The sequence below is a fragment of the Salvelinus fontinalis genome, chromosome 6, assembly GCF_029448725.1.
Source record: "Salvelinus fontinalis isolate EN_2023a chromosome 6, ASM2944872v1, whole genome shotgun sequence".
NCBI lineage: Eukaryota > Metazoa > Chordata > Actinopteri > Salmoniformes > Salmonidae > Salvelinus > Salvelinus fontinalis.
In genome coordinates, this window is record NC_074670.1 from 28,020,738 (window position 1) to 28,047,649 (window position 26,912).

General features: G+C 44.4%; 1 protein-coding gene across 3 annotated transcripts in view; it reads left to right on the forward strand.

The window, feature by feature from the left end:
• Window positions 1-26,912, forward strand: part of sema6e (sema domain, transmembrane domain (TM), and cytoplasmic domain, (semaphorin) 6E) — a 126,167-nt gene that overhangs the window by 47,022 nt on the left and 52,233 nt on the right. For 2 of the 3 annotated variants that reach the window (XM_055925885.1, XM_055925887.1), the window contains exon 3: window positions 15,097-15,298. The exons of the other annotated variant lie outside the window; for it this stretch is intronic. The gene's annotated coding sequence lies outside the window, so the exon portion shown is untranslated. The remainder of the gene's footprint in view (window positions 1-15,096; window positions 15,299-26,912) is intronic. 3 annotated transcript variants of the gene reach the window in all.

Below are 26,912 nucleotides of genomic sequence, written 5' to 3' on the forward strand. Positions count from 1 at the left end.
TGTGAATGGAGAATCAGGGTTTGCAGCTCCATCCAACTGGAAGGTGGCGCGTTTACAGCCGAGGGCAGAGGGCTTAGATTATATTTCTGTACCTGGAGCAGGGAACTGATTGCCTGATGAAAGCCCATGCAAAAGGTCAATAAACAGCGGCCCAGTTATTGTGTGGCAGATTGAGAAGGAAATTGTTTTGCTGTGCTGGGAGGTGTGGTCTGTGTGCGAGTGTGTGCAGCCTGGTGCCTGGCTCTTTCCGCTGTGGGTTTCTCTTGGCAGCGAGTCTTCCAGCTGACCTGTCAGTGCTAGTCAGTCTGTGGGACTGTGAAATGGCCCACCACGGGGCATACTCGGGGCCCCACAACCTCTCTAACTTTCTCCTTTTATTTCTCTTTAGCTTGCTCCCTCTCTTGCACTCTTGTTTCTCTGTCCCCCTTTCTCTTCACTAGAGGTTTAGTGTTTCCTGTTGGGATCCCGTTTGCCTAGCTTGAATACAAATCAGTCGAAAGAGAGAGACCAATTTTTCATAATGCGCTGGGAACACGCCAATAATCGGAACAGGCTATCTCAACAGACCATCTTGCTTCCAGTTTTTTGGGGCAGTGTCTGCTGTTGAAGTATCAGGTACGCGGTGAGTTTGTCAAGTTGCTTTTCTCTTTGTATGTGGGTTAGTTTGTGTTAGTACAGATTCTGCTGCAAGTCTCTTCCTCCACGTGCAATACATCCACACAAACTTTTTTGTACAGTATTCTATGTCTGTGTGTTTGTATGTTTGATCATTATGAGTGGGTGTGTGTTTGTGCAGTGCTGGCCAGCGGGACTGCAGTATTTTTCCTCCGGTGGAGCGATGGAAAGAGGCTGGTCCTTCTGGCACTCACATCAGTGGGGCCGACATTGGCAGCCACAAACCCCGAGGACTATTAGCAGACCAGAGTAGTCCTGTAGCGGGCCTGCCTGGCGGCCCGTGTCCCACTGGTTTCCATGAGTCTACTTCCAGAACACTGGCTCGTGCCAGGCCACGACATGTCAGTGTGCATGGGCACCCCTTGCCCCCTGGCCCTCACTGCATCCATTCATCCAAACAGCATGTTGACATAGAGTAGTGCGGTCATTAATGTGCACCCTCCAATGTTTTTTTTGTTTTGTTCTGAAACATTTCATGAGTAATGGTTTATAGTGGCTGTCATAAAATAATTGATTATCTTGTTTAAAAAAAATGTAATCTATGTTTTTCTGGCTCCCGAGTGGCGCAACGGTCTAAGGCACTACATCTCAGTGCTGGAGGCGTCACTACAGACCCTGGTTCGGTTCCAGGCTGTATCATAACTGGCCGTGATTGGTCCCATAGGGTGGCGCACAAATGGCCCAGCGTCGTCCGGGTTAGGGTTTGGCCGGGGTAGGCCGTCATTGTAAATAAGAATTTGTTCTTAACTGACTCTCCTAGTTAAATCAAATGAAATACAACAGCTATTGAAACACGAGGCATCTCCATATCCAAGGCTGGGGAAATGTATTTTCTGAGAAATCTCAGAGCATTTTAGTGTCGTCATGTCCTACATTGAAAACATGCTCCTTTTCCAACTGGATGTGTAACAATTTGTGTTGATTTGATTTTGAGTAAGAATTTCACTGCTCAGCAAGTCCTCTTTCTTTTAATTCTTTCTCTACTGGGTGAGAGGTTAGCCTGCCTGCGTTAATTAACCAAGCTCGGTAAAGAGACATTTTGTTATTCTGAATGTCAGCATGTGTTTTTCCTCTTTGTTTGAGCAGCTGATTTTGTTGAGGATCAGATCTCTATTTTCTTTGTTCAAATATAACTAATGAGTCAGTTATGGGGAGAGAAACATGAGCTAATCCAAACCTGCTGCCAGAACTAGAAGTCTGTCTCTGCTACAGTAACTGTTAAATTAGCAGTACATTAACCCCCAATGGATGTTTTGAAGGGATGAAGTGTATGAAGTAGCCTAATGTCTTTTTGGGACTGTAGATTAAGTTACACACACCCTTGGGTTTAGTAGAACTTCCCTTTCTAAAAGTTTTTAAAAAGATAGGTTGAGTAAATATTGAGAAAGTCCATACTAGTTATTCGTGTTTGACCTTTTTTTAAAGTCATGTTTAATTCACAAGGTGAAGGCAGTTAGAAGTTATAATCACTTAAGCAATGAATATACGAAAAGCTAGTCTGAAAAATGGTCTGTCATGCATATGAAATGCTTAAGAGAAGCTGAGTTAAAAAGTAGAGCGTTAACCTGAGTCATGAGGATGTTTTGTGTTACCTAGAGGTTGAGAATGCTGAAAAGCTCAACCTGTAAATATTTCTCTGAACCGTAATACCAACACATCACACGCATTTCATTCTACATACATTTAAAGACATTTCGTTAACGAGGAAACACAACTTTACAGTTTGTCTGAATTTAAAGTTTTTGTTTTGGAGTGTGGTTGACACCATGTTGTTACGTGGGCATGGAGCAGAATGCTCCCCCACAGGAAATGTCATGGTATACTGTGTCTTCTCAAGTAGAGTGATGAACCTAAGAGGGCTTGAAGCAAAACCAGGAAGTCAACCACTTCTCCTAACCAGAAACCAAGCTCCATAATTACAAGCCAATGTGCTCTTCCCTTTGATGTATGACTTTAGGGAAGTTGGTTGGATACCGCCCTATAGCGATAATTGTGCGGTGAGCTTACTGGTGTAAACTGGCTGTAGTGAGTCACCCAATTGAGGACGAGAGAATTGTTGTTGCTCGGGGTGAGTTCGATCCACCCAATATAAAGGGCTGTTAAATCCTCCGATATAAAACACCCTATTCATTGTCATTGTTATTGCCAGGTTTGATGGCTTTGAGATCTGAGGCAAAGCGTGATTTATTTATTTTTTCCTCAAGGAGCATGTTACATGATCCCCTTATAATCATCATCTGCGTGGAAGTAATCAAATCAAATGGTATTTGTCACATGTGCCGAATACAACAGGTTCACCTTACAGTGAAATGTTTACTTACAAGCCCTTAACCAACAATGCTTTAAGAAGTTTTAAGAAAAATATGTGTTAAATAGAAAATAAAAGTAACACATATTTAAACAGCAGCAGTAAAATAACAGTAGCGAGGCTAAACACAGGGGGTACCGGTACATAGTCAGTGTGCGGGGGCACAGGTTAGTCGAGGTAATTGAGGTAACATGTACATGTAGGTAGAGTTAAAGTGACTATGCATAGATAATAAACAGAGAGTAGCAGCAGCGTAGAAGAGGGGTCCGGGTAGCCCTTTGATTAGCTGTTCAGTCTTATGGCTTGGGCGTAGATGCAGCCAGGGTAGCCCTTTGATTAGCTGTTCAGTCTTATGGCTTGGGCGTAGATGCAGCCAGGGTAGCCCTTTGATTAGCTGTTCAGTCTTATGGCTTGGGCGTAGATGCAGCCAGGGTAGCCCTTTGATTATCTGTTCAGTCTTATGGCTTGGGCGTAGATGCAGCCAGGGTAGCCCTTTGATTATCTGTTCAGTCTTATGGCTTGGGCGTAGATGCAGCCAGGGTAGCCCTTTTGATTATCTGTTCAGTCTTATGGCTTGGGCGTACATGCAGCCAGGGTATGCATGCTCCATTCCTGGTTTCCAATCAGAGATTGAGGGATTTCAGACAATATGAAATCTCATCTGCCTCCTGGATCCCCATGATTACCAAAGAGCCTGGTGGGGAGGGAATGGGCAAATGGGAGCTTAGAGCACGGTGGTAGAAAGGACAGCGTTGACAAGGCAACTAGAGCTCATTATTTCTCGATCTATGCAGGGGCACGGCGTTCCGTTGATGGGCACCAGAGGAGAGGATGGAAGGATGGATGAGGTTACGCCCACGTCTAAAGGGCATCCAGGATATGACACGACTGGACTGTAATCCAGGATTACCTGTCCGATTCTGTCGTCTGTGTCAACGATCCACGTCAGCAGAGATAACGACACCGGCCAAGACTTTGACTCACTGTCTGAGTGTTTGTCTCTGTGATATGGCTCTGCAACATCTGCATAGCAGCGGCAGTTGGTTGTGAGTTGCACAGCAAGCCCAGACTGCACAGTGCCCAGGTTTCCACGGTGGGTCTGGGAGGATGTGTGGTATTGACACAGGTGAGGAGGCTGCTGTCTGGGTGTCTGCTGGCAGAGAGACTGGGGGTGTCTGGTTCTGAAGCATGGCAGGGTGTAATAAAGATCTACACTGTAGCTCTGTGTGTGTGAGAGGTCCTCTGAGACTTGTCTCTTGTGGTTTAGAACTACAGGTCATAATACAGTGGAATGGATTACAGAAAACCCCAAGAACAGCCCTGACTCTTATCTTTGTATAATCCACTTCCTCAATGGTGTATTGCTACAGAATAACAACTGCTATTTAAATATCATGTCTTCAGTGATGTCCTTCCACGGTAAGGCTCGATTTGGAGGTGATGTTCCTCCTGCAATGTTTACAGAGGGGCACTTAATGTGTATACACGGATTGGGGGTGGGGGTAGGAATTTGGGAGGTCTCCTTTCGGGAATTTGCACTATTTTGGTTGAGTACTGAGGCAGGCAGCGAAAGCTGAATTTTTCATTTTGTTGGTGCATACATCGCTCAGTGAGTTTAAGCAGTTTTGCGGCTTTGCCTCTAAAATTAGACACTAATAGATTTATCTACCAAAGTTGGTTCAACTCAAAAATGTCAACTTGAGCGACTTGTACTCTGTGAGGGTTGGTAAAGGTACAATAAGCTTAATTTTTCCCATTGACCGATGGATCTAGTATCTTGACAAAGATTCAGTGAGTCTAAAGTGAAGTATTCCGGTGAACTTTGAAGAGCAAGCTTTCGTAGATAGAAAGAGCACAGAATAGCTGTGGATTTGTTACCAAAATCATTGTCTCCTTCTCAAAATGTTAATGTTTTTATAATAGGCCTGCTGGTCCTTCAGGTTCAATAAGCTAGACCTGTGGGTTGGGATGGCTTATAATTGCCTGTTCATTTAGTTTTATTACGTCCCTGAGCCAATGTTCTCTCTCCATTTTGGATGTGCTATGTTGGAATTTCTCTGCGACTGTGCTATAATTATATTTAAGAAGGAAACGAGAGAGCCTAAGATGGCTATCTTAGACCCTACATTGCTACTGTTTGTCAGAATCCATGTTTACATTGGCATTTTCCAATGAAGTTGTCAAAATGACTGAAAGGAAACAAATGCATGCATGGACCCACACAGACAGGCAGGCAGCCAGGCAAAAACCAACCCTACTGTGTGCATTTCTGCACATACAAACCCACACGCATGCACTGAAATGTGCTTCTTGACTACAGCCATCACTCTAGCATTCATCACCCTCCCCTCTCAGTTCGCAGGTCATACATTTACACGGCATGTATGGCATATGTGTGTGTTTGTGTGTGTTAACGTTCTAGTGTGTGTGTACAGGATGTATGGTTTTCCAATGGAGGATAGTTGGAGGAAAGGGGGAGGGGTCTCCCCCGTATAATGTGGTCTTTAATAAAGACATAGGTTGCCAGATTGGAAGTGTCAGTGTGTTGCAGCATGCAGTCTCTCAGGGTGATTTATGACTGTGCTGCGAGGCTATTAGATTATGGGCTCCAGCTCTGCTCTGTGTGGGTGATAAGAACGGCCTACCGCCATGGGAAAACTCCCTGTTCACGCGCCTCCTTTCAGGGGGACATTGCAGTTTTTTTCACAAGGTACCATCTGAAGGAAATTGTATCTAAGCACATTTGCCTGTCTTGTGGGTGTATCAGCGTTCCCATTTAATGTTTTATCCTTTAAAAGTTTGGGGAGTCTTGCTAAGAAAGGGGAAGTAGTGAATTATTATCATCAGCACTCAAAGTATTTTATCATCACTGTCTATTTTCACCTCTTGGGTTGCTGGCTCCAATAAATGGACCATAATCAAAATAACTTCATCTACTTACATGCAATTCTGTCTAATTTTGACAAGCCGTTCTTACCTTAGAAGCAGAACAACAACCAAATCTGCAACTCTGCAGTTTCTCCATTTCACCATGGGCCTGAAAAGGGGCTGTGGGGGAGAGGGGTTAGGTCGCGAGGACAGTGCGCTGGGGTCAGAGTTTGCGCTGCAGTGTGCCGTGGCCAAAAGGCCAGTTGTCAACCCGCCGGCGAAAGAAAACAATGGGGCATCGGCTGGAGCGCCTGGGGGGGAAAGGACGAGTCAGGGTCGCTTTCAATTAGCGCAGCGGGCCATCTCTGCAGCTAGCCACAGGGGCTGGGAGGAGGTGGCGGTGAGGGGTGAGGAGAGGAGTGGGTGAAGGGGATAGGGGAGCAGGTGCAGCACAGCGCGAAAGAGAGAAAGACAGAGAGCGAGAAAGAGAGAGTTGTGCTTGTCCCCGACTGCCCAAGGAATACCGCTTTTGCCTGGAAGGAAGCAAAGGGTATGTGTGTGTGTGTGTGTGCGCTTCGAGAGTGAAATGTAGAGATAGGCTTACTGTTTGAAACCATGACAGAATCCTGACAACACCTCGTTGGGAAGAAAGCGTAATGACATCTCATACTGTCAAAAATCCTGATGAGGGTCTTCTAATGATTCATAAGACTTGAGAGGAGAAGAGCAAGGATCAGACAAAGGACCTCTTCTGTAAATCCCATTATAGTAGTCTATCACTCTGACATTCTATACTGGGGCCTTTTGTTTAGTTTTTTTTTTTACATAACCTTTATCTAACTAGGCAAGTCAGTTAAGAACAAATTCTTATTTACAATGGCCTAACCCAGACGACGCTGGGCCATTTTCCCTTCAAAATAACCTGATGAGTTTGGAAGTAGGACACTACAGTATGTTGTTTCACACACTGTACACACACTCCTGAGGGTTCTGTGCTCCAGCTGGCAGGATATGACTTGCTATGCTTTAATGTGGACGCACGCACACACACACCCACAATGATATGTGCCGGATCCATGCATAAGTGGATTAGTTTCTATTGTGGGTGTTGGCGTGTTGTAATAATTTTGGTCATACCAGCCAAAACATACAGTATACACACACAAACTACCAGTGTGCACACACAGGAGTTATTCCAACCATGATCTATGCCTGACCACCAGTTACCAAGGGCAACACGTAAGGCTGACACATACAAACACATAAGCACAGCATTGGACGCATTAATATGCACATACATGCAAACATTGCACCGTAGGGCTCTCCAGAGGGTGGTACGGTCAGCCCAACGCATCATCAGGGGAAACTCTGCCTCCCCTCCAGGACATCTACAGCAACCGGTGTCACAGGAAGGACAAGAAGATCATCAAGGTCCTTAGCCGCCTAAACCTCGCCCTGTTCACCCCGCTACCATCTAGAACCCGGAGACAGTACAGGTGCATCAAAGCTGGGACCGAGAGACTGATAGAAGCTGTTTATCTCCAGGCCATCAGACTTTTAAACAGTCACCACTAGCTGGCCTCCGCCCATTACCATGCCCTGAACCTTAGACATTGTCACAAGTCGGCTACCACCCGGTACTCTACCCTGCACCTTAGAGACTGCTGCTGTACATAGTCATTGAACACTGGTCACTTTAATAATGTTTACATATTGTTTAGCCCACTTTAAATGTACAGTATATACTGTATTTTAGTCATGGCTCATCCTATATAACTAATGTTCTATTCACATACTGTCCCAACTGTCTATACACACCATACGTACACTCTCTTGACAGTTTATTAGGTACACCCACCCCGTTCCAGAAAATGGTTAGCTCCTACAGATAGCGAGTCACGGGCCATGGCTTGCTATGTAAAGCAGGCAGACAGGCATTGAGGCATTCAGTTACTGTTCGATTAAGTGTTAGAATGGGCAAAACTAGTGACCTAAGCGACTATGAGCATGGTATGAGCGTCCTTGCCAGGTGTGCCGGTTTCAGTGTCTGAAACGGTCTCACGACAGTGTCTAGGGTTTACCGAGAATGGTGCGACAAACAAAAGCATCCAGTTAGCGGCAGTCCTGTGGGCAACAACAGCTCGTTGATGAGAGGTCGAAGGAGAATGGCAAGAATGGTGCAAGCTAACAGGCAGTTCACAAACAGGCAAGTTACAGTGCAGAACAGCATCTTGGGATGCACAATTCGTCAGTCCTTGTCACTGATGGGCTATTGCAGCAGATGACTACACTGGGTTCCACTCCTATCAGCTAAAAACAAGAGAGCCTCCAGTAGTTACGCAATCACCAACACTGGACAATTGAGGAGTGGAAAAGCATTGCTTGGTCCGACAAATCCCAGTTCCTGTTGCGTCATGCTGAGTCAGGATTTGCCGTAAGCAGCATGAGTCCATGGGCCCCATCCTTCCTGGTGTCAATGGTACAGACTGTTCGCGGGGGTGTAATGGGGTGGAGAATGTATTCCTGGCACACATTAGGTCCCTTGATACCAATTGAGTAACGTTCCCATGCCCCGAATTCAGGCTCTGGAGGTCCAACCCGGTACTAGTGTGTGTGTGTGTTTATATTTATGGATTTTAATATATCCACTGCTGTACATATCATTGTTAGTATATACAGTTAAAGTCGACGTTTACATACACCTTAGCCAAATACATTTAAACTCAGTTTTTTACAATTCCTGAAATTTAATCCTAGTAAAAATTCCCTGTTTTAGGTCAGTTAGGATCACCACTTTATTTTAAGAATGTTAAATGTCAGAATAATAGTAGACAATGATTTATTTCAGATTTGATTTCTTTCATCACATTCCCAGTGGGTCAGAAGTTTACATTCCCACAATAAGTTGGGTGAATTTTGGCTCATTCCTCCTGACAGAGCTGGTGTAACTGAGTCAGGTTTGTAGGCCTCCTTGCTCACACACGCTTTTTCAGTTCTGTCCACATATTTTCTATGGAATTGAGGTCAGGGCTTTGTGATGGCCACTTTAATACGTTGACTTTGTTTTCCTTAAGCCATTTTGCCACAACTTTATGAAGTATGCTTGGGGTCATTGTCCATTTGGAAGGCCCATTTGCGACCAAGCTTTAACTTCCTGACTGATGTCTTGAGATGTTGCTTCAAAATATACACATCATTTTCCTTCCTCATAATGCCATCTATTTTGTGAAGTGCACCAGACCCTCCTGCAGCAAAGCACCCCCACAACATGTTGCTGCCACCCCCATGCTTCATGGTTGGGATGGTGTTCTTCGGCTTGCAAGCCTCCCCCTTTTTCCTCCAAACATAACGATGGTCATTATGGCGAAACAGTTCTATTTTTTTTTCATTAGACCAGAGGACATTTCTCCAAAAAGTACAATCTTTGTCCCTATGTGCAGTTGCAAACAGTAGTCTGGCTTTTTTATGGTGGTTTTGGAGCAGTGGCATCTTCCTTGCTGAGTGGCCTTTCAGGTTATGTGGTTATAGGACTCATTTTACTGTGGATATAGATACTTTTGTACCGGTTTCCTCCAGCATCTTCACAGGTTCCTTTGCTGCTGTTCTGGGATTGATTTGCACTTTTCGCACCAAAGTATGTTCATCTCTAGGAGACAGAATGCATCTCCTTACTGAGTGGTATGACGGCTGCGTGGTCCCATGGTGTTTACTTGCGTACTATTCTTTGTACAGATGAACGTGGGTTCTTCAGGCATTTGGAAATTGCTCCCAAGGATGATACAGACTTGTGGAGGTCTGGTCTTTTTTTCCCTTTGATTTTCCTATGATGTCAAGCAAAGAGGCACTGAGTTTGAAGGTAGGCCTTGAAATACATTCACAGGTACACCTCTAATTGACTCAAATGATGTCATTTAGCCTATCAGAAGCTTCTAAAGCCAGGACATAATTTTCTGGAATTGTCCAAGCTGTTTACATAGACTAAGTTGACTTTGCCTTTAAACGTCTGACCCACTGGAATTGTGATTAAGTGAAATAATCTGTCTGTAAACAATTGTTGGGAAAATTACTTGTGTCATGCACAAAGTAGATGTCCTAACCGACTTGCCAAAACTATAGTTTGCTAACAAGAAATGTGTGGAGTGGTTGAAAAATTAGTTTTAATGACTCCAAACTAAGTGTATGTAAACTTCCGACTTCAACTGTATTGTGTAAATTCATCGGGTATACACCGAGTATACCAAACATTAAGAACACCTTCCTAATATTGAGTTGAACCCCACCCCTTTTCCCCCCCAGAACTGCCTCAATTCATTAGGTCATGAACTCTACAGGGTGTCGAAAGCGTTCACCATGTTGACTTCCCACAGTTGTCAACTTGGCTGGATGTCCTTTGGGTGGTGGACCATTCTTGATACACACAGGAAACTATTGTGTGTGAAAAACCCAGCAGTGTTGCAGTTCTTGACACAAACTGGTGCGCCTGGTACCTACTTTCATACCCCATACAAATATTTTGTCTTGCCCATTCACCCTCTGAATGGCACACACACAATCCATGTCTCAATTGTCTCACGACTAGAAAATCCTTCTTTAACCTGTCTCCTCCCCTCCATCTACACTGATTGAAGTGGATTTAACAAGTTACATTAATGAGGGATCATAGCATTCACCTGAATTCACCTAGTCAGTCTGTCATGGAAAGAGCAGGTGCTCTTAATGTTTTGTATACTCAGTGTATCTACGTATAGATTACCTTTGACATACTGTTACAGGCTATTTGGGTTGTTAATTGGATTTGGACATTTTGGACATTGGACATTTCTTATTTTTAATTTGTTTGATTATATGTGTACTTGTTTGACATTTCACTGCCTTGTTAGGCGCTAGTAAATTAAGCAGTGTTGTTGCACCCGCTATAACATCTGCTAAACTGTGTATGCGACCAATAGACTTTGATTTGTACATGTCTGCGATCAGTGCGATGGATAGGTCAATAATTAGAATCCAATACGGAAAGGCATTGACATGACTGCATGTTTTGGGCTTTGCCAATGTGGTGAATGGGCCCTTCTGGAGAATACAGATCTGTGTGCCATGGCTGTGATGAGGTTTATTAACTTTATCTCAAAGGACGGTTAGAAGATTACAGAAAGTGTTGTTCATCAGAAACAATCATTGCACATTTACCTAATCTACATCTCTGTCTTATCAAACTGTGTAGCCAGATGTCGATGGCTAAGAAGATACCTCCAAAGGAAATAGGAGGAAAGACCTAGCAAATGAAAGTAACGATATCATCAGGATGGGTGATTTGGTATACAGGGGGTTGAGTTAATTTCATTCAGCAGACACACACTGTGCAATAATGGAGAAAGCCTCTATTGAGAAGCCGCTTAATCAATTCCTCGTTTCTACCAAGTGCATGTTGCACAAATGTTCCTGTATCTCAAATGACATACCCTCTCAACCCTGGCGTCAACCAAAGAAACTGAACAGGCTACCCCAGTCTACCCAACCCCCTCAGTTTACGCTACACGTTTCATCATTCGGTATCCCTATCTCTGAATGCCAGCATGTCAAATGCACTCCCCTATCAGTTGCCAGCTAGGTCTCCAGACTATTACATTCTCCTCCCCTAAAAGACGGCAATTAATCCAATTAGTAATCAATCAGCCGTCCGGGCCCCATGTCTCCCCCAAGCTAATGGAGGATATGACAGCCGGGCCCTGCATTATTAATACCTCCATTTCAGGAGCCCAGGGGCCCCGAGGCGCCAGGGGCCATTGATCACCTCTGCAGCAGAGCGAACCAGCGCACTGCGCAATGCCTAATGGGAGATATCTGGAGGGAAGAATGATCTGAGAGATGGAGGGAGGTTGTGGAGGAGGGAGAGAGGGTTTGCAAAGACTTTTGAGGACACTGAAGGGGTTTTTTGGAAGGCGGGAGGAATTGCACATAAATGGTAGGAGGTGAAGGTTGGAAGTGGTAGAGATAGAGAAAGGAGGCAAGAGGTGAGGAGCCTGCCAGGGAAGAAGGAGGGATTTGAGGGCAGAGATGAACTGGGCAGGGGGGGGGGGGGGGGTAGTGTCTTTTCTTTAACCTGGTTTGCTTTCGCCCCTTTGCAGGTTTTACTATTATAATTTCTTCCATCCTAGCCACATGTCCTCATCTGCTTGCATGCGCCTCCCCTACTGTAAGTCAAGGTGTTTTGGTACTTCCCACGCTAACTATACCACACAGGTAAATAGTCTACCAGTCTGTCTATCCTATCCTCTATCCACCAATCATAGTGACAATAGTGGTAGGTGGATTGTTTGTTTGCATATTGCAGATCTGGACAATCATACCACATGTAAAATCATTCAAAGCTGCACCAATTTTCAATATAAGTGGAAAGAACAGTGAAGACATGAGACACGCAGCTCCCTTATTGCTCTTGTTTAGGAACAGTACAATTATCCTACCTAGATTAACCTACAACACAACATTACAATGAATAATTGCTGTATTGTTTTCAAGTGAGTACAACATTCTACTGTAGGCTGGAAACTGCAGTGAAAATATCGTTTGAATAACGGTGCCCTGTGATTTGAATATTTCATTCCATTTGGATCAGAGGGTCTACTGAACTGTTTATAAGGCATAGAAAGGTACAGTAGCAAGCATGTCTGGCTGTATTTTAAGTTGTGATACTGAGATGCGCTGTCTGTTGTGGATCATCATTCTCTCAAGTCGTGCTATTAAAATGTGGCCACATATGCTCCCAGCAGGCCCAGTTATTCAGGAAAGCTTAACACGTGGTCTACCTCCTCCGATATTCCTTACGCACGTAGAACCAATACAGCTTTAATATACCCTAAATATTTGTCATTTAACTTTTAAAATGTATTACCTTTTATGTGTGGCATAAACACAACCAGTCACAATTAGGGGACTGGACGATACCAGTATCGCGATACTTGTTAGTATCGTGGCAAGGAGACAAAACACAAAGTGGATTTAACTTCTTTATGAAATCTGCCCTAATGTTGGAAACAAATATCCCACTGGGGAAAAAACGGGTGGAATCAACGTTGTTTCCACTAGGGAAGGGCATGAGTACTCGAATGGACGTCAAAGCGCAATCTTGAACCAGAGATTATTTGGTTGAATGTGCTTTGTGGATGCCCAAAATGGCATGTGAAATTCTTGACAAAGTTCATGTGCATTTGCGGGGCACAACAAAGAAGAAACGAAGCCAAGCGTCACACAGTCCTTCTCCCTAAATTCCCTTTCCCCTCCCTGTCTCATTCGCTCAATTGTGTTCCGACTGCTCCCTAAACGCATGCGTGCTGATTGCACACACAAGCTCCTGTTAGGACTACAAAAATAAATGCCTATAAAAATGGATCTAACTAATGAAATACACAAGCTACATGCCTTGCCAAATGACAAAAGTTTTATCACAAATTCAAAATGGACTGGTTGATTGAAGTAGGAAAATACACTGAGTGTACAAAACATTTCCATGACGTAGACTGACCAGGTGAAAGCCATGATCCATTTTAGAATTGGTTAGCCTAAACATAGACAGGTTTTACACTGAAAATACACAAACCTGCTCACCAAACAGATGTCATTGCCATATGTTATCACCATGCAGTATTCAATGTGCTCATACCTTCTCTTAGCCTCTACTCTGAAAAGACACATTGTGTGCCAACAAAATCAGCAGACCTTAATTTGAGCTATTCTATGTGTCAGAGGCTGCTAAATTAGCTATTCAACACATGTTGACAGGGCCTCTGCGATGGTTTAGTGTGACTCCAAAATGGCTGCTCTGTGCCAAATGTGACCACTGTGGTCTTCTGTATGTGAAAAGGGAAATCAGTAGAGGGTATTTGTAGTTGAGCACTGACATCAATCCTGTACAGCAAACTTCTGTTTCCCATGATTGGGAACCTATGTCATTTGGCATGTAGACCAACACGCATCCACTTACCGACCCACACCGTGTGAGCGAAGGTTCGCGTCCCCCTCTTCACCACATAGGTTTAGTCACTGTGGGTCGCTATGCCAAGGAACCCACGCTAGCCTAGTTAATGTGGAGAATGCTGGGGTGGTTCTGGGTTTATAGCGTTATTCATGGGTGCATTAGACCACTGTTGGTTAGGCTCCTGAGTCACTCTGCAGTCTATAGAAGCTGCAGTCAGCTGGGTTAATAGGAGACTGATGTCCTCCATCCGCTGGGCTGTGTGAGTCAGTGAGTCAGTTCAGTGAGTGGACATACTTTAGTAATCACAGGATGTAAGGGAGAGCTCCAGGGTCACGACCTGCAATCCGCAGCCATTTGTGTGCGACCCTGTGCGCATGAATGGATGTGCGGCGGGGGCGTATTTGTGGGCACAAGACGCATCGACCACATGACATTAGTCAGCGCTGGTTGTTAGCGATGGGCACAAGACTCATCGACCACATGCCATTAGTCTGGAATGGATTGAAGGGAAATTCATCTGTCACGGGTTCCCATCACTGCAAGGGGGTTTCTTTAGGAGAGATGGTAAAGCCATGATGATACAGTTAGCTGACAAGGCCGGTTATAATTCAAACCCCCAGATGGTTCCGAAACGATGAGGCTCTGAAGCTCATAAACAAGCTTCAGTGGAATAGCCATTTGTAACACAGAGTTGTTAGCAGCACCTTTATATGAAGTACCATTAGGCTGTTAGCGTTACTATGTAACCAACAACCTTAGATGATTGACAGCTCTTTTTTTCATTAGTGTCTATATTACACATCCATTGTAGGCTGTCTTGAATATTCTAAACAATTTGAGACTATGGGGAAATGGGCTATTTAAGAAAGGGATAAGTATAGAGAAGTTCTCACACTATACTGTAGCTCCGCAGCTTCTCTGTCGCCTCACCATCTCACCGCCTCAACCCCTGTGGAGCCCCACGCATCTGGTTCTATTTAGAGCTCATCTGCTTGTGTTGTGCTGCTATGTTATGACAGTAAAGCGACTGAGGAGATTATGCTAGGAGGATGTTTGCCCCCCCCCCACACGTCTTCCTCAGTCATGGGTCAGCGGCCCGTTGCAGTATCCTGCCCAGGCTGTGCGTTGAAAAGGCAGAGGTTATTAGCCTGTGTGTTTGCCGCTCAGCTGTGCTTTTGAGTATCTCCCTCCCGTTGTTTACGTATTGGGCCATCACTGCTGCAGCGCACCGCTCATGTTGTTCGTCTCTTGTTTTTTTTTTCTCTCACAGGAAGTTTGCAGAGGATTGCAAAACTAATTGTGAAAAAATCTGAGGGGGGTTTCAACCCCCTGACCCTCCCCCAACTGCACAACCCCTCCGTACTTATCGGATAGGACCCTCTGAATTCTTCACCTCTGTTGGGAGGAACCAAAGATCGACTGGGCCATTTGACGGTGTAACCAATAACCATCCATCTGTACTGATACAGAAAGTGAGTACTGTCACCATTATTCTTCCCTCTTCATGTCTAAATTTCAGACGTAGAAACTTGGCTTGGAAAGGATCCAAGTAGTCTAACCCATGGGTTTAGATGGAGGATGATGTCAAACATGCTGGCTGTAATAAATGCTGACTCATATCTAATGGGTGTTCTATAGCTCAAAGGTCAGAGAGTGGTGTGCTATGATGCCTGCAGTTGATGTTTCAATGGCCTTCCGGATAACACCCGTAGCTGACTATGTAAGGCCTCACATCATGTAGTGATTGTTGCCCGCTGTGGAAATGAGCCCTTCAGGACTTTCATTTGAAACCTTACCTGTATAGGCCCGGCTTTGATGGACAACCGCCCTCATTGCTTTGTATAACAACACAGCTGCAATTCTGTCTCTGTCACCCTTTTCACTCCCTGGTGCCTGTATTTTCAGCCTTTTGACGGGACGAGGGTTCACATTGGACACACCTGCGTTCATACCCCTTGATGTGCATTGGCTTTGTACTGATAGCCCTCTTTTGGCCGGCTATGTATACAAACAGCACGGGCCATTGTGTAGCGTTGTGCATCAAAGTGAGTGCAAGCCAGCCACTTGCATTGTTGTCAAATATGTTAGCAGGCAAACAATGCATTAGGGTTTGGTGTGCAGGCCATGTAGAAAGAGGATATAGGTGTTGTGCTCAATTGGTCACTGGCAGAGTAGTTGGGTGTCTACAGCTGGCTCTGATATGGTTTGCCATTTTCTGCTTTTCATTAGGGCTGCCACAAACGGTAAAATGGGAAGGAACACCAGTCAGTGGGAGCATAGGCATGTAATGTGATCAGACGGAGCACTGAATGGTGAGAATTGTCACAGCAAACACTGTGTGTGTGTATATATGAGAGGACTGTGTCTCACATTGCTTTCATACCTTGTCACCCACTCATTTTGTAATAAAGCACTGTCCCCGTCCCACTGGCCTCACACACTGGCACAAATGTGTGATATTCTATTCATATCTTCCATGCATCGCTGCAAAGGTTGTTTCACTGCTTTTTCTAGTGAAAGATGGTAAGAAATAAGCTCTGATTTGTAGTGTACACTCCTTTAATACCTCGGTTGGCACCAGTTTATTGCCCTGTCCCAAACCTCACTACTCTAATTCAGCTCATATAAGACATTCATCCAACCGTTTCCATTGCCACTGGAGGGTCTTCACTGATCTGTCTGATAACTCGAAAACACTAATTCCATCCTCAAAACTGAACCCCCTTTCATCCTTAAGACTCAGTCAATCTTACCAAACACTCTAAACCCGTAGCTGATATTGATGTTTTTTTCAGGAGAAAGTCTTGCTAAGGTGCTTTGTGGTCGTAGAATCGGTATGAAAATCGAAATGTGCACAAAGATTTGCTAGCTAACTAGCGACCTGCTTTCTGGCTCAAATCAAATGTTATTGGTCACATTGAGCAGATGTTATTGCGGGTGTAAGGAAATGCTTGTGTTATTTGCTTCAACAGTGCAGAAATATTTGTAACAATTCACAACAACACACACAAATATAAAAGTAAAATAATGGAATTAAGAAATATATAAATGTTAGGACGAGCAATGTCAGTGGCATTAAATAAAATACAGTAGAATACAGCAAATACGTATGAGATGAGCCGGGCCGACTCTTTTCTATGTATACATCAATGATGTCGCTCTTGCGGCTGGTGATTCTCTGATCCACCTCTACGCAGACGACACCATTCTGTATACTTCTGGTCCTTCTTTGGACACTGTGTTACCTAACCTCCAGACGAGCTTCAATGCCATACAACTCTCTTTCCGTGGCCTCCAACTGCTCTTAAATGCAAGTAAAACTAAATGCATGCTCTTCAACCAATTGCTGCCTGCACCTGCCCGCCCGCCTAGCATCACTACTCTGGACGGTTCTGATCTAGAATATGTGGACAACTACAAATACCTAGGTGTCTGGTCAGACTGTAAACTCTCCTTCCAGGCTCATATTAAGAATCCAAAATCTAAATCTAGAATCAGCTTCCTATTTCGCAACAAAGCATTCTTCACTCATGCTACCAAACATACTCTTTTAAACTGACTATCCTACCGATCCTTGACTTAGGCGATATCATTTACAAAATAGCCTACTCAGCAAATTGGATGCAGTCTATCACAGTGCATCCGTTTTATCACCAAATCTCGTTGGCTGGCCCTAGATTCATATTTGTCACCAAACCCACTGGCTCCAGGTAATCTACAAGTCTCTGCTAGGTAAAGCCCCGCCTTATCTCAGCTCACTGGTCACCATAGCAGCACTCACCCGTAGCATGCGCTCCAGCAGGTATATCTCACTAGTCACCCCCAAAGCCAATTCCTCCTTTGGCCGCCTTTCCTTCCAGTTCTCTGCTGCCAATGACTGGAACGAATTACAAAAATCACTGAAGCTGGAGACTCATATCTCCCTCACTCAATTTAAGCATCAGCTATCAGAGCAGCTTACAGATCATTGCACCTGTACATAGCCCATCTGTAAATAGTCCATCCAACTACCACATCCCCATATTGTTATTTATTTTATTTATATATTTTTTACTCCTTTGCACCCCAATATCTCTACTTGCACATTCGTCTTCTGCACATCTATCACTCCAGTGTTTATTTGCTAAATTGTTATTATTTCGCCATTACGGCCTATTTATTGCCTTACCTCCCTACTCTTACGTCATTTGCACACACTATATAGACTTTTCTATTGTGTTATTGACTGTATGTTTGTTTATTCCATGTGTAACTCTGTGTTGGTTTTTGTTGCACTGCTTTGCTTTATCTTGGCCAGGTCGCAGTTGTAAATGAGAACTTGTTCTCAACTGGCTTACCCGGTTAAATAAAGGTGAAATAAAAATAAATGTATAAAAGCAGTATGTAAACATTATTAAAGTGACCAGTGATTCCATGTCTAGGGTTGAGTAACTGTGGGTAGCCGGCTATCTAACAGTCTGATGGCCTTGAGATAGAAATTGTTTTTCAGTCTCTTGGTCCCAGCTTTGATGCACCTGTACTGACTTTGCCTTCTGGATGATAGCGGGGTGAACAGGCCGTGGCTCGGGTGGTTGATCTTTTTGGCCTTCCTGTGACATCGCTGTAGGTGTCTTGAAGGGCAGGCAGTGTGCCCCTGGTGATGCGTTGGGCAGACCGCACCACCCTCTGGAGAGCTCTGTTGTTGCGGGCGGTGCAGTTGCCGTAACAGGCGGTGATACAGCCCGACAGAATGCTCTCAATTGCGCATCTGTAAAAGTTTGTGAGGTTCATAGGGGCCAAGCCAAATTCCTTCAGCCTCCTGAAGTTGAAGTGATGCTGTTGCGCCTTCTTCACCACGCTGTCTGTGTGGGGGCACCATTTCAGATCGTCAGTGACGTGTACGACGAGGAACTTGAAGCTTTCCACCTTCCCCACTGCGGTTCCTTTGATGTGGATAGGGGCATGCTCCCTCTGCTTTTTCCTGAAGTCCACGATCAGCTCCTTCGTTTTGTTGACGTTGAGGGGGAGGTTATTTTCCTGGTACCACTCCGCCGGGGCCCTCATCTCCTCCCTGTAGGCTGTCTCGTCATTGTTGGTAATCAGGCCTACTATGGTTGTGTCGTCTGCAAACTTGATTGAGTTGGAGGCATGTGTGGCCACGCAGTCATGGGCAAACAGGGAGTACAGGAGGGGGCTGAGCATGCACCCTTGTGGGGCCTCAGTGTTGAGGATCAGCGAAGTGGAGATGTTATTTCCTAACTTCACCACCTGGGTGCCGGCCCATCAGGAAGTCCAAGACCCAGTTGCACAGGGTGGGGTTCAGACCCAGGGCCCTGAGCTTGATGATGAGCTTGGAGGGTACTATGGTGTTGAAGGCTGAGCTATAGTCAATGAACAGCATTCTTACACAGGTATTCCTCTTGTCCAGATGGGATAGGGCAGTGTGCAGTGCAATGGCGATTGCATCGTCTGTGGATCTATTGGGGCGGTAAGCAAATTGAAGAAGTGGGTTTAGGGTGTCATATTATAATAATAATATAAGAAATAACACACACAAAAAATGAAATACTGCAAAGTTCCTTAGGAGCTAGAAGCGGAGCTAGAAGCAGAGCTGCCATGTCTGTCGGCGCCATCTTTCCAGTCTCAAATCAACCTATATGAAATTAAAGAGCTTCCAACAAGTTCACACACTCAGTGCTGAATACTCCCGTTAGCTAGTGTAGTGAAATTCTAGCTAATAGCACTAGTGAGTTTTCATGATAAGGCAGTTTCTGTTCTGCCGTGACTAGTGGGCTGAGTTCTGCAGCACAGATGACTGCTCTTTCGCGGCGTTATGGCATTGGCCAAATGTTACAAAGTAGCAAGGCACAGTGCCAGCTGTCAGTCAGACACATGCTGATTTCTCAAAACAGTCCCATAACTTTGGTGCCGTTCAACTTCATCAGCAAGCTGGCAAACTACCTACTCTAATGGCCATTCAAACAGGGTAGCACTGGTTGGCTCAGCTGATCGAGCATTGTTTGCCGTAGTAACCAGTGCATCATAGCTACGGAGAGTGTAGAATTAGCAACTAGTGTTAGGTGGTTGAGCAGAATCATGATTCTTTTTTTTATATTTTTTTTTATTTATTTTTTATCCCCTTTTCTCCCCAATTTTCGTGGTATCCAATCGCTAGTAATTACTATCTTGTCTCATCGCTACAACTCCCGTACGGGCTCGGGAGAGACTAAGGTCGAAAGTCATGCGTCCTCCGAAGCACAACCCAACCAAGCCGCACTGCTTCTTTAACACAGCGCGCCTCCAACCCGGAAGCCAGCCGCACCAATGTGTCGGAGGAAACACCGTGCACCTGGCCCCCTTGGTTAGCACGCACTGCGCCCAGCCCGCCACAGGAGTCGCTGGAGCGCGATGAGACAAGGAAATCCCTACCGGCCAAACCCTCCCTTACCCGGACGACGCTAGTCCAATTGTGCGTCGCCCCACGGACCTCCCGGTCGCGGCCGGCTGCGACAGAGCCTGGGGGCGAACCCAGAGACTCTGGTGGCGCAGTTAGCACTGCGATGCAGTGCTCTAGACCACTGCGCCACCCGGGAGGCCGAATCATGATTCTTAGAGAGGAGTTCCACGTTTGTTTAGACAGATGGCTCCTGGCAACTGTATGTCACGTTAGAATGACGCCATCTTACGTGAGAAAATCCTGGAGAGTGTTCACCTCAATTAGGTCATTCTAATTCAGTTGGGTGCGAACTAGGTTCTGACACCAGTCCAAACCAGTAGTACCTCAATAAGTGTGCTGCCAGTGCTATTTCCCCCTTCCTCCTTTCTTTGCTTCCTTTCTTCCTTCCTTCCTTGCTTCCTTTTCCCCACAGCCATCTTCCTCAATGTTAAAGGAGGGCATCGCCACACATGAATGTGCTGTGACAAATTGGCTTGGGGACAAGGCAGATGGTGACTGGGAGGGGACTGGTTGTCACGCCATTTGGTGACATAAATTGATCTCGCGGAGCGGAACTCATGCTCCGCTTGTGTAATCCTGACTTGCTAACCCCCCTGCATACACACTTTCTCATACACACCCTCCCTGCCTCCTTTACCCCCCCATTACTATCAATGATGTGTGCAGTGGATGCGCACGTAACCTGTCACAGGCTCTCTGCTCCGCTACCCTGGAAAAGAAGGGACAAGGAGGGATTTGACAGAGACGAGTCAGACTAATGGTAGGCCTAGGAGACTCAGGGGTTTACAGCAATATAGGCACTGTACATGTCACGATGTCAACAACGAGATGTTCTGTTTACACAGTTTTCGACATTTGAGCAACGAGTTTGTGTCTGAATGCCCGACGTCCCTGTGGACACTATTCAAATAAATCCAGTTCCTATGTTTCAACGCAGGTTGATGCATGTTGCTTACTTTTGATTTATGCTTCAATATTTACAGATGTAGCTTTTGTATTTTGTAACTCGACAAACTCCTGCCTCAAAGTAGTTTTTCCTCTGTTCATTGATACGATTTGCATTTATCATCTCAACCCGTAGCGTGGTGGGTGGGTGGCTGGGTTAGGATAATTGTGGGCTTTGGCTCTTTTCACCTGGAGCGTGATGGGATAACTTTCCCACGATGACTTAATATTCTGTGAACACAATGCGTTAAGCTCCGGATATTGATCCACAGATCATTGCATCCTGTGGGACTTTCCCCTGAGCATCTGTGGGATCTTCTGTGTGGGAATGCTAATGCACCCCAACCTCGGCTGGTCCTTAGAGACCATGGGAGGCAACACAGTGGAGATGAGTGAGAAAGAAACGAGCTAGGCTGGAGAAGCGTTCACAATATCTCCTCTGTGTGTTCTTCCTCTCAAGGAATTAAATAGCGACGAAGCGAAAACTTTCAACTGTGTTGTTTTCATTTTGATTGCATTTTAATGTAGGCCTATAGGGAAGATGTGGAGATGTTCATATTGAAACATATCCTCTTGTTTTATGTTCCTAACTTGTTTGATAAGATTAGTACAGAATTTCTCATGGGACTCCACATGGGACCCTGACCCCAAGTTTGGGAACAAATCCAATACAACTTATTACTGAGTACCACTCTCCATATTTTCAAACATAGTGGTGGCTGCATCATGTTATTGGTATGCTTGTAATCGTTAAGGACTGGGGAGTTTTTCATGATAAAATAGAAATGGAATGCAGCCAAGCACAGGAAAAATCCTAGAGGAAAACCTGGTTCAGTCTGCTTTCCACCAGACAGGTGGAGATGAATTCACCTTTCAGGAGGACAATAAACTAAAAGGCCATATTTTCACTGGAGTTGCTTACCAAAAAGACAATGAGTGTTCCTGAATGGCCGAGTTACAGTTTTGACTTAAATCTGCTTGAAAATCTATGGCAAGAACTTAGTGGTTGTCTAGCTCTTAGAGACCTACCCAGAAAGACTTACAGCCATAATCGCTGCCAACGGTGCTTCTACAAAGTATTTATTTAGGGGTGTGAATACTTATGTAAATTAGGTAATTCTCTATTTCATTTTCAATAACTGTGTTAAAATTAGGAAAAAAAATACTTTTTCATTATGGGTTATTGTGTGTAATTTTTGAATTCGGGCTGTAACACAACAAAATGTGGAATAAGTAAAATAACTCAGGCCCTCGGCCTGTGCCGCAAGAGGGCCGAGTTAGCCGTTTGTGAGAGTGGTGAATGTGCTGTTAAAAAGGCAGATCTGGGAGGCAAATCAGAGGGATGCAGGTGATCATAACGAACAAACCACTGTTCATAATTCCACTTGTTCGCGAAGGCAGGCGTGATTAGAATGTTCAAATAAATGATTTTAGCGTTCTGAGCTTTGATGAATGCCAGGAACAATATTTAGATGTTGACCCGTAATTTATTTTCTTTATTGTGTACAAAATATATATTTTTATTTTATTACAAAAAATTGAGGTCCAACCCTCGGTGTCCTCCATATGTAGTTACGGACATGCTCTGCTTTTGTACTTTACTGAGTTCAAAGCAACTTGGCGGCCATTTTCCTTCCACATGGAATGTTAAAGGGGCCAAATAAGTGATGCAACTTCTTCATCCAGTTAACGTTCCTCTGAAAAAATATGAACTTCACACAGCATGGACTTTTTTATGAGGTGTCCTCTCAGACACTCCAGGCTGTAGGGTTCGATCCAAACCTCACACACACACACACACACACACACACACACACACACACACACACACACACACACACACACACACACACACACACACACACACACACACACACACCCTTAAGTACTTAAGCTGTGAGGAGACAAGCAGCACTCCCTCTGTGATAACAGCTCTACTGTCAACAAGACTATCTGCAGACCTTACTCCCCCAAACCCTAGGACTCTCTCACTCCGTAAAATCTAGCCAAATGAAAGCTGCAGGCAGAAACATGTAAATAAATCCTCTCACCAAAGTGGAAGAGAAATGCCTCTACAACCACAGAATGAGTTCTACAATGTCAACAGCAAGGTTGGTTATGTATGGCCTATCTGACCTCCACTACCCTCTGTCCTACACTCTCTCCTCTTCTTCTTTCCTCCGTCCTCTCCCCACCGTCAGTTCTGGATGAGGACATCAGTCAGGTAGGAGATGCAGGTTTCCTGATTTGTGTTTTGCTATACCCCACTAAACCACCTCCCAGGGTGATTCTTTGCCAGACTCTTGGTTTGAGGTCTAAATAAATACTGAAAGTGCTCTCATTTCAGAAGGTGGCTATATGATGCTTGTTGGCTCTAAAAGTAGGAGTCCTGGTTTTGTTGCAGATTTAGAAAGTCCTAAAGCCTTTGCGATGTTTTACGTGAAACTAATGAAAGAAAATTCAGTACATTAATGAATGCAGGTTTGCCTTTAACTTTAACTATGCACTGTAAGGTAATGGGACTTGCTTGTTTTTGCCATTTGACTTAAGACATGTACTGAGCTTTCTTGGAATGTAACTTCATGAATGCAAATGTGTTCAGCTATTGAATAATGTTCACTTTGAGGGGAAAAATCAAAATTCATTTAATCATCTTAAAGTTCATATTTGCTTATTAAAATGACATCACTTTCACCCTTCAGATAACTCCTGAACAAATTCAAATTGATTTACTTGGACAGTTGGCTGTCATCCAAAATAGCTACTTTAGTTTTAATAGGAAGTCCTTTTTTAGCTTTTGGCTGTTTGCACTTGTCATCTTGACATTGCCCCGTGTCTGTGCTTTTTCAGTGCAGGGCATCGAGGTGAACCTAGAATGCTTTTAAAATCTACATAATTGGTGGGCGCACATGCATGCACACACGCACACGTGCGCGCACTGTCCTTAAAGTACAGTACATTCTGAGAGAATAGGAATTCTGATTTGATGTTGAACAGTAGAACATGAGTGTGGGTGAAGTCTTTCATCTGCCATCTGCATTATCATGTCAATATTGTCAACATTAATCCGCATCAGCCTGTTTCACACTTGACCTTTCTTTATTGACTTGACTACATACACCCTTGGCTTGGCTGCCTAAGAGGCTAGAGGAAGTTTTTTTTTTTTTTTTTTTTTGTAGCATAAGACTAACAACACAAGGAATTCAGCTACAAGTGACTTTAATTTAAGATATCTGTTCCCAAGTATTCCTATGCATAATAGAGAAACACGTGATCATATACAAATGTACGCAATGTTTGAAATGATTGTTTTCGTAAAAAATTATGCATTATATATCCACAAATGTATGTGGACACCCCTTCAAATTAGTGGATTCGGCTATTTCAGCCACACCCGTTGCTGACAGGTGTATAAAATCGAGCAAACAGCCATCTCCATAGACCAACATTGGCAGTAGAATGGCCTCACTAAAGAGACTTACAACGTGGCACCCTCATAGGATGCCACCTTTACAACAAGTCAGTTCGTTAAATGTCTGCCCTGCTAGAGTTGCCCCGGTCAACTGTAAGTGCTGTTATTCTGAAGTGGAAACATCTAGGAGCAACAACGGCTCAGCCGCAAACTGGTAGGCCACACAAACTCACAGAATGGGACCGCTGAATGCTGAAGCGCCTAGCCTGTAAAAATCGTCTGTCCTTAGTTGCAACACTCACTACCGAGTTCCAAATTGCCTCTGGAAGCAACGTCAGCACAATAACTGTTTGTCAGGAGCTTCATTACATGGGTTTCCATGGCCGAGCAGCCGCACACAAGTCTAAGACCACCATGCACAATGCCAAGCGTCAGCTGGAGTGGTGTAAAACTCGCCGCCATTGGATTCTGGAGCAGTGGAAACGCGTTCTCCGGAGTGATGATTCACGCTTCACCATCTGGCAGTCCGATAGAAGAATCTAGGTTTGGCAGATGCCAAGAGAACGCTACCTGCCTGAATGTATAGTGCCAACTGTAAAGTTTGGTGAAGGAGGAATAATGGTCTGGGGCTGTTTTTCATGTTTTGGGCTAGGTCCCTTAGCTCCACTGAAGGGAAATCTTAATGCTACAGCATTCAATGACATTCTAGATGATTCTGTGCTTCCAACTTTGTGGAAATAGTTTGGGGAAGGCCCTCCTGTTTCAGCATGACAATGCGCCCGTGCACAAAGCGAGGTCCATAGAGAAATGGTTTGTCAAGAGCGTTGTGGAAGAACTTGACTGGCCTGCACAGAGCCCTGACCTCAACCCCATCGAACACCTTTGGGATGAATTGGAACATCGACTGCGAGCCAGGCTTAATTGCCCAACATCCGTGCCCAACATCCGTGCCCGACCTCACAAATGCTCTTGTGGCTGAATGGAAGCAAGTCTCCACAGCAATGTTCCAACATCTAGTAGAATGCCTTCTCAGAAGAGTGGTGGCTGTTATGGCAGCAAAGGGGAGACCAACTCCATATTAATGCACCTCATTTTGGAATGAGATGTTCGACGAGCAGGTGTCCACATACTTTTGGTCATATAGTGTATCTGTTTGGGCTTCTTGCGGTCAATTTGCTGTCTACAAATTATTTGTATTTATTTTCCGGCCCCCCGACCATCCGCTAGTTGATGTTCCCTGGGCTTTAGGGATAGAGGACTTTCCCTCTATCGTCTGTATATTTTCTGTTTGTTAAATGCCAGCCACTAAAAGATGTAAATATAATGAGACTCCTATGGGTCACAGTAACTCACAGTTATTAACTTTTTGCTACCCAGGAATGTGTGTGATGAAGCTCAGCACTGGATGCAGGCAGCCAACCGGCTTAGAGCACGGCTGTATCAGTCCAGGACTCAAAGCTTCAGGCCTAAAGGACACAATGTGGTCCATCACTGAGCTCTGATTAAAAGTGTGCGTGTCATGGACAGGGCATTGGTGACATATGGCTGTGGAGCTTTAGCACACAGAAAAGACATCTGCACTGCCAATCCCAGGAATGAAGAAAAAATAACAGAGATTAAAGTGTATCTCTACCCGGGAGAGAGACTAAATCCATGAGCATGGCTAATTTTAGATGGCACAGGGATGTGAACGTAATGGAAGGTAGTCGTCACTATTGCTACTTCCAGACTTTAATTGACATGGAATTTCAACACAAAGGAAGCTACTTTTCTCTTTTTACTGTATGATTAGTCATTTAATAGGATAGACTCAAATGTAATTGTACCCTCTCCCAAAATAAATAATATTGCTAGTTTCTACTCTGGAAGACAATTTGAACATTAGATCATTTTTATTTGGGTTGTAACTATACCTGGGCCTTGTTAGAGATGTCAGTCTATTTCGATTGAAACTTAACTATCGTAGGGTTATGGTGTAAGAGACCTGACTTGCAAAGTCGACTTTCGCTTTACAAGGCATCACTTGCTATTTGGGGATTTTATGAACCCTAATGCCCAGGCGTAGCACTGTATGGAATGTTTTGACGGGCCCATTTAAAAGTGTGTGTGTGTATATGCACAGTTTCAAATGGATTTGATTTGGATGAATGCCAGACCACAAATTTGAAAGATTTAAGAGGGAAGAAAATGGGTGCAGTCATGAAATGAACATTTTATTGCATGTTTACACATTTTGACTTTGCGCTAATGTAGTCTGTTGGGCAGATTTGTGTAAATAAACAATACAACTATC